Below are 6,882 nucleotides of genomic sequence, written 5' to 3'. Positions count from 1 at the left end.
AATCACCATTTCACCCACAATACATTTCCCTCCCTTAAGAAGTACATTTTTCCCCGTCTGAATTATATTAGGAAATGCTTGAGTGGCAAAGGTTCAGGGCAGTGCTGTGATGGTGGGAATCTCCAACTTTTTCTATAAAAAGACTTAAGGAAGGCAGTGGCATTGCAAATCCAAATATTTCCAAATCTCACCCCAGCAATTTACAGATATATTTCTTTTTTAAAAGATTTATTCATTTATTTGAGAGAGAGAGAACACAAATGGGAGGGGCAAAGGAAGAGGGAGAGATAGAATCCCAAGCAGACTCCGGGCTGAATGCAGATCTTGACACGGGGCTCCATCTCACCACCTTGAGATCTCACAGAAACCAAGAGTCAGAGGCTTAACCGACTATGCCACACAGGTGCCCCTACAGATATATTTCTTTGTTCTCCTAATTATTCAGCAGGTAACTGTTCATTCAAGTACATGCATGCATACACACACATACACATCCCTCCTGAAGAATACACATCAAATCTCATAGACTATAGAACATAAACTTCTAAGAAGGGAAAACTTTTTTTTTTCTGTCTCACAATCTACAGTGATGCTCTTGAGTGGAGATGGATAATGCCTTGTTGTCAGGGCTTCCCTGAGCATTGTAGAATGATTAGCAGCACCTTTGGCCTCTACCCAGCACATGCCAATACCACCACCCTTCTCCCTTTATGACCACCGAAAATGACTTCAAACATTGCCAGATGTCCCCGCTGGGGCAAAATTGTGCCCAACTGAGAACAACTGCACTAGTTTATATATTAAGATGGTAGGTTAAACTCAACTCTATCAATAATTACATTAAATTTAAATAAATTAAATACTTCCTTAAAAGTCAGATTTTGGACTAGAAAAAAAGTGAGACCAACTGTACGCTATCTTTAAGAAATTAAGTTCTAGTGTAATGAAAAAAATAAGTTTAAAAGTAAAAGAAATAGAAAAAAGATGCCTTATACAAACATAAATAATAAAATAGCTATAGCTTACAGATCTATTTCTCCTTTCCTATCAGAGATTTTTTTTTTAATTTTACCCGTTCAGTCTTGTTCAAAATATTCCAAATTTGGAGTTAGTAATTATTGAATCCTTACTCTCTGTCAACTGTATGAGGAATAGTGCTAGCTACCAGGGTTACAGAGGGAGGTAAAACACTCTTACCAGTAGAATGTATGGGAATTCCTTGTACTGCCTTTACAACTTTTCTGTGAATCTGCAATTATTTCAAAATAAAGTTTAAAAAACAGCCAGTTCTGTGTCCTGTGTTCTGACTGGTTAAAAAAAAATATATGTCCTATAAACAACTATAACTAAATTTGGAGAATGATGATAGTATATGAATTTTTAAAAATGCCAAAGGTAGAAAAAGAAACCCCTCACCAGGATCTCATGATACAGTTACAGAAACAGGTAGAAGACAGGCCCATCTGAGCTGAAGCAGAGGTAGCACCAAGGGCAATGCAAGCTTTTTGAAGTCTATGGCTCATTCAGTACTATTTTTCACTAAAAGCATTTGAAATTTTCAAATATCATACTAAGAATCTTGTTAGAGTGTTTAAGGAGGGAAACTATTGCTTTGCTTCATTAGTTCCAGCCTTAAAATGCATGCTAAGGGAAAATTAACAAGTAACTCAGGCCATTACCAGTTACTGGGAGGCTGACGAGCTGGCTGTGCTTCTGTTGAACAGTTAACTTCCTGTAAGAGGCAGAACTTCTTTGGAGAAGTGTCAAAAATAGAGCTACCCTACAACCCAGCAATTGCACTACTAGACATTTACCCCAAAGATAGAGATGTAGTGAAAAGAAGGGACACAGGCACCCCAGTGTTCATAGCAGCAATGTGCACAATAGCCAAACTGTGGGAGGAGCCAAAATGCTCTTCAACAGATGAATGGATAAAGAAGATGTGGTCCATATATACAATGGAATATTACTCAGCCATCAGAAAGGATGAATACCCACCATTTGCACTGACATGGATGGAACTGGAGGGGATTATGCTAAGTGAAGTAAGTCAAACAGAGAAAGACAATTATCATATGGTTTCACTCATATGTGGAACATAAGCAATAGCATGGAGGACCATAGGGGAAAAGAGGGAAATCTGAAGGGGGAGAAATCAGAGTGGGAGACGAACCATGAGAGACTATGGACTCCAGGAAACAAACTGTGGGTTTCAGAAGGGAGGGAGTGGGGGGAGGGGGTAACAGGGTGATGGGTATTAAGGAGGGCATGTGTTGTGATGAGCACTGGGTGTTATATCCAACTAACAAATCATTGAACATTACATTAAAACTAATGATGTTGGCTAACTGACTATTACTAAAAAAAAAAAGGGTCAGAACTTGTGTCCTTCCCTATATATTGCTGCCACCTAGTGATCAAATCCATAAAATGCTGAAAATAATAAAATCGACAATCTAGATCTCCATCTTAAGAAGCTAGAAAAACAAATATCAATTATACCCAAAGTAAATAGGATAAATACTAAATGATAAAGAGAAGTCAATAAAATTAAAAATAGATAAGCCAATAGAGAAATCCCCTAAGGCAAAAATCTGGGTTTTCGATCCATAAAAAGATCAATAAAATCGATACACTTAACGCTAAACTGATCAAGAAAAAGGAGAGGAGATACAAATTATAGACATCAGGAATCAAATAAGTGTCAGCACTACAGATATTATAAACACACAAAAGGAATTGGGGAATATTACAAACAATTTTATGTCAGTAAACCTGAAACCCCAGATGAAATGGACAAATTCCATGAAAGATAAAAAGGACCAAAGTTGATACAAGAAGAAAAAGGAAATCTCAAATACTCTCATATCTATTAGAGAAATTGAAACGAATTTATATATCAATAATGTGTGTGCGTGCACGTGACTCAGATGAAATCCCTGATGAATTCTACCAATCACCTAAAGAAGAAATAAGACCAACCAACCCTACACAAACTCCTTCAGAAAATAGTTAAGAGGCAAACCCTTCCCAACTCATTTTGTGAGAACAGAATTATTTTTTATCTAAAGCCAGACAAAGATACCACAGAAAAAGAAAATTCAGACTAACATCTCTCATGGACACAAATGGAAAAAATATATATATATCAGCAATCTAATCTAACAATAGTGTAATATAACCTAGTATAAAAAGAATAATACATTATGACCACCCCCAAGTTTTTCCAGGAAGGCGATGTTGGTTTAACATTCCAATATCAATCGGTATAATTCACATTAATGAAGACGAAAACAAATGTGATTTTCTGAATAGATGCAGAAAAAGAACATTTGACAAAATGTAACGCTCATGATTAAGGACATTTCTGAAAACATTATGGTTAACATACTGCCCTAAAATAAGAAATGAGCCAAGAATATCTGCTTACATTTATTGGCAGCATAGAAGTTTTAAGCAGTGCATTAAGGCAAAAAATAAAAGGCTTGCAAGTTGAAAAATAAGAAGTAATTTTATCTTTATTTAAAGAAGACAAATAATGCCTTAAATAATCTGCAATAAAAGTAATATGACTAACATTAAGCTCAGCAAAGAGGTATATATACAAAATGTATACTTATATACTCTCAACAAATAATTCAAAGTGAAATTCTAAAGACACAATACACAATAGCAACAAAAATCATGAAATAATTAGGACACATTTTTTAAAATATGTATGAAATTGGTACACTGGATATTATAAAACTTTGGTAAGAGAAATTAAAGGGAGCTAATAAATAAATTGAGAAATAAACTGTGTTTATGTATTGGAAGATACAAAGTTGTTACGGTATCAGTTCTCCTGACATACAGTAAGACTAAGGATTAGCTACTGTTGTTGCTAATAACAGATTTTTATGATTGTCATGTATACTTACATAACATGTGACAAAAATTAAATGGCTCAGGCAAATGCTAAAAATTGTTCTTACAGCAGGCATGGTATGAGGTTTATACTTTTTAATGATAAATCAGCTCTTCCTAGAGTTCTCAAACTGTGTGCCAGGGCGTAAGAGGTTGCCACAGCAAACACAGTACATTTTACCTTTTCTAGGCAAGGGCAGTGATACTCTGTATCTTCTGACATGAAATATACTAGTTCGAGGTAGTTTACAATTTCAACAATGGATTATGTTATGTTCCTTTGAGGACATATCTCTGTGAAGATGTTTTTTCAGTGGGTGCTGTCTTAAAAAGGGTGTGAAAATCACTGTAGAGCAGGAAATGAGAATGATAATCTCATTTCATGCTTTAAGACGTTTATTCAGGCCTAACAGTCACACACACATTAATAAGTAATTGTGGTTATTTATTTATTTTGTTAAAGATTTTATTTATTTATTTGAGAGAGAGAATGAGAGATACAGAGCACGAGAGGGAAGAGGGTCAGAGGGAGAAGCAGACTCCCTGCTGAGCAAGGAGCCCGATGTGGGACTCGATCCCGGGACTCCAGGATCATGACCTGAGCCAAAGGCAGTCGCTTAACCAACTGAGCCACCCAGGGGCCCAGTAATTGTGGTTATTTAAAGTGAAATGAAAACACCATCTTTTTCTTTTAATTTACATGTATCAGGCTTTTCAAATTGCTATAAATTGTTAGCACATAATATGTATTGTGTTGTTTGTACCTAACTACTCAATAAGCAGAACTTTCAGTTATTTCTTTAGCCATAGGGACACCCTGAAAATGATCAGATCATAAAAGATGCAGTGAATCAAGAATATCTGAGAACTTTGGAATTAATCATTTAAAAAATATACCTATTAGCCATCAGTACAATACAGTCTGTACTACTTTAGAATAGAAGGCTGCACATTTATCTATGAAGGATCACATTACATATTTAGGCCTTGCAGTCTGTATTTGGTCTCTGTCACATGGTGTTCTTTATTTGCTTGCTCGTTTGCCTTTACAAACCTTTAAAAAGTAAAAATAACTCTTACCTCACAGGTCATTCAAAAAACAGGCTAAGGGCCAGTTAAGGACCACAGGTAGCCAGCCCCTGTTTTGGAACTTTGAGAAACACAGCTAATTTTATGGCTAAGTTTGGTACAGATTTATTGATCCAACATAATAAAAACACTGATGATGTTTACCAAAAGTTGCAAAGCACTTTTGGTATTACCAAATTCCAAGATACTATTTTTTTACATTTTAACATCTCAGATATTGGTTATTGTTCTTCTCCCAATTGCTTCTGCCTAGGTGGGGGTCACGGGGAATCTACCATTGCTTGTGACAGCATGAACTTGATCAGAGACGTCTGTGTTATTTCCACCTCATTTGTGTTCTATTACTTGCTCTGCACATGCTAAGTTTAATTACTCTTTAAAACATCTTCAAAAAAGAAACAAGAGTGCGGTGTGAACATGGGGAAAAAAGAAAGCAAGAAAGTATACCACCATGAAGCGAATGCTTAGTCTCCAAGATCAGAGGCTTAAAGAGAAGGATAGATTAAAATCTAAAAAAGAAAGAAAAGATCCCAGTGCGCTCAAGGAAAGAGAAGACCCTCAACATCCTTCCTGTTGATTCTTCCAATATAACACACAGCTGGACCTACCTTACCACATCCTGGCGGATACCAACTTTATCACATTTTCCATTGAGGCCAAACTTGACTTAGTACAGTCAATGATGGACTGTCCGTATGCTCAGTATACCCCTTGTATAACTGACTTTGTAAAGGTTGAAATTGAGAAATTGGGGCAAAAGTATCCAGTGGCTCTAAGGATTGCCAGAGACCCAAGATTTGAACGATTACCATGTACACATAAGGGAACTTATGCAGATGACTTCTTAGTACAGAAAGTAACTCAGCACAAGTGCTATATTTGGCCACAGTTGACCTGGACCTTAAAAGAAGGATGGCAAAGATCTCTGGAGTTCCCATCATGTAAATTTCTAACCACAGGTATAACACTGAGCAGATGTCAGATGATTATGGAGCCCCTTGGTTCTAATTCTTAAAAGATAGAGTTGATTATCCTCTATGTTCTTTTACCAAATTTTTCTGTTGCCAGTTCATATAGCAATATTCTATAGCATGAATTATTTCACTCACCCATTTGTTATGAGCAGAGTATGGTTAAATACAGTCACTTGTTGATGTTGTTTGAAATTGATATTTTGTGTCATTTTAAACGTAGTGGCATCTTTTTATAAATCGGTTGATTGTTCATATAAAAAAAATCTTCAAAAAATACATACTAATTTGTCATTTGAAAACAAAATCTTACTGTACATAAGTATTTTATTGACCTCCTCTTCACCCAATTCATGTGGAAGGATTTCTTTTTTTTTTTTATTTTTTTATTGTTATGTTAATCACCATATATTACATCATTAGTTTTTGATGCAGTGTTCCATGATTCATTGTTTGTTCATAACACCCAGTGCTCCATGCAGAACGCGCCCTCTTCAATACCCATCACCAGGCTAACCCATCCCTCTACCCCCCTCCCCTCTATAACCCTCAGTTTGTTTTTCAGAGTCCCTCATCTCTCATGGTTCGTCTCCCCCTCTGACATACTCCCCTTTTCTTCCTCTCCTGTTATCTTCTTCTTTTTCTTTTTTCTTAAAATATGTTGTGTTATTTGTTTCAGAAGTACAGATCTGTGATTCAACAGTCTTGCACAATTCACAGCGCTCACCATAGCACATACCCTCCCCAATGTCTATCACCCAGCCACCCCATCCCTCCCACCCCCAAACACTCCAATAACACTCAGTTTGTTTCCTGAGATTAAGAATTCCTCATATCAGTGAGGTCATGTGATACATGTCTTTCTCTGATTGACTTATTTCACTCAGCATAACACCCTCCAGTTCCATCCACGTCG

General features: G+C 36.4%; 1 pseudogene; it reads left to right on the top strand.

Annotated features, from left to right (window-relative positions):
• The first annotated feature begins 5,422 nt into the window (after nucleotides 1–5,422).
• On the top strand, nucleotides 5,423–6,003 carry LOC114217402 (rRNA-processing protein FCF1 homolog pseudogene; annotated as a pseudogene).
• Nucleotides 6,004–6,882: the final 879 nt, after the last annotated feature.

This window comes from Eumetopias jubatus, unplaced genomic scaffold, assembly GCF_037043125.1.
Source record: "Eumetopias jubatus isolate StellerSeaLion01/CBP00866 unplaced genomic scaffold, mEumJub1_p1.0 scaffold_2, whole genome shotgun sequence".
NCBI lineage: Eukaryota > Metazoa > Chordata > Mammalia > Carnivora > Otariidae > Eumetopias > Eumetopias jubatus.
Note: the sequence above shows the minus strand (reverse complement) of the source record. Positions and strands in the feature narration are given on the sequence as shown.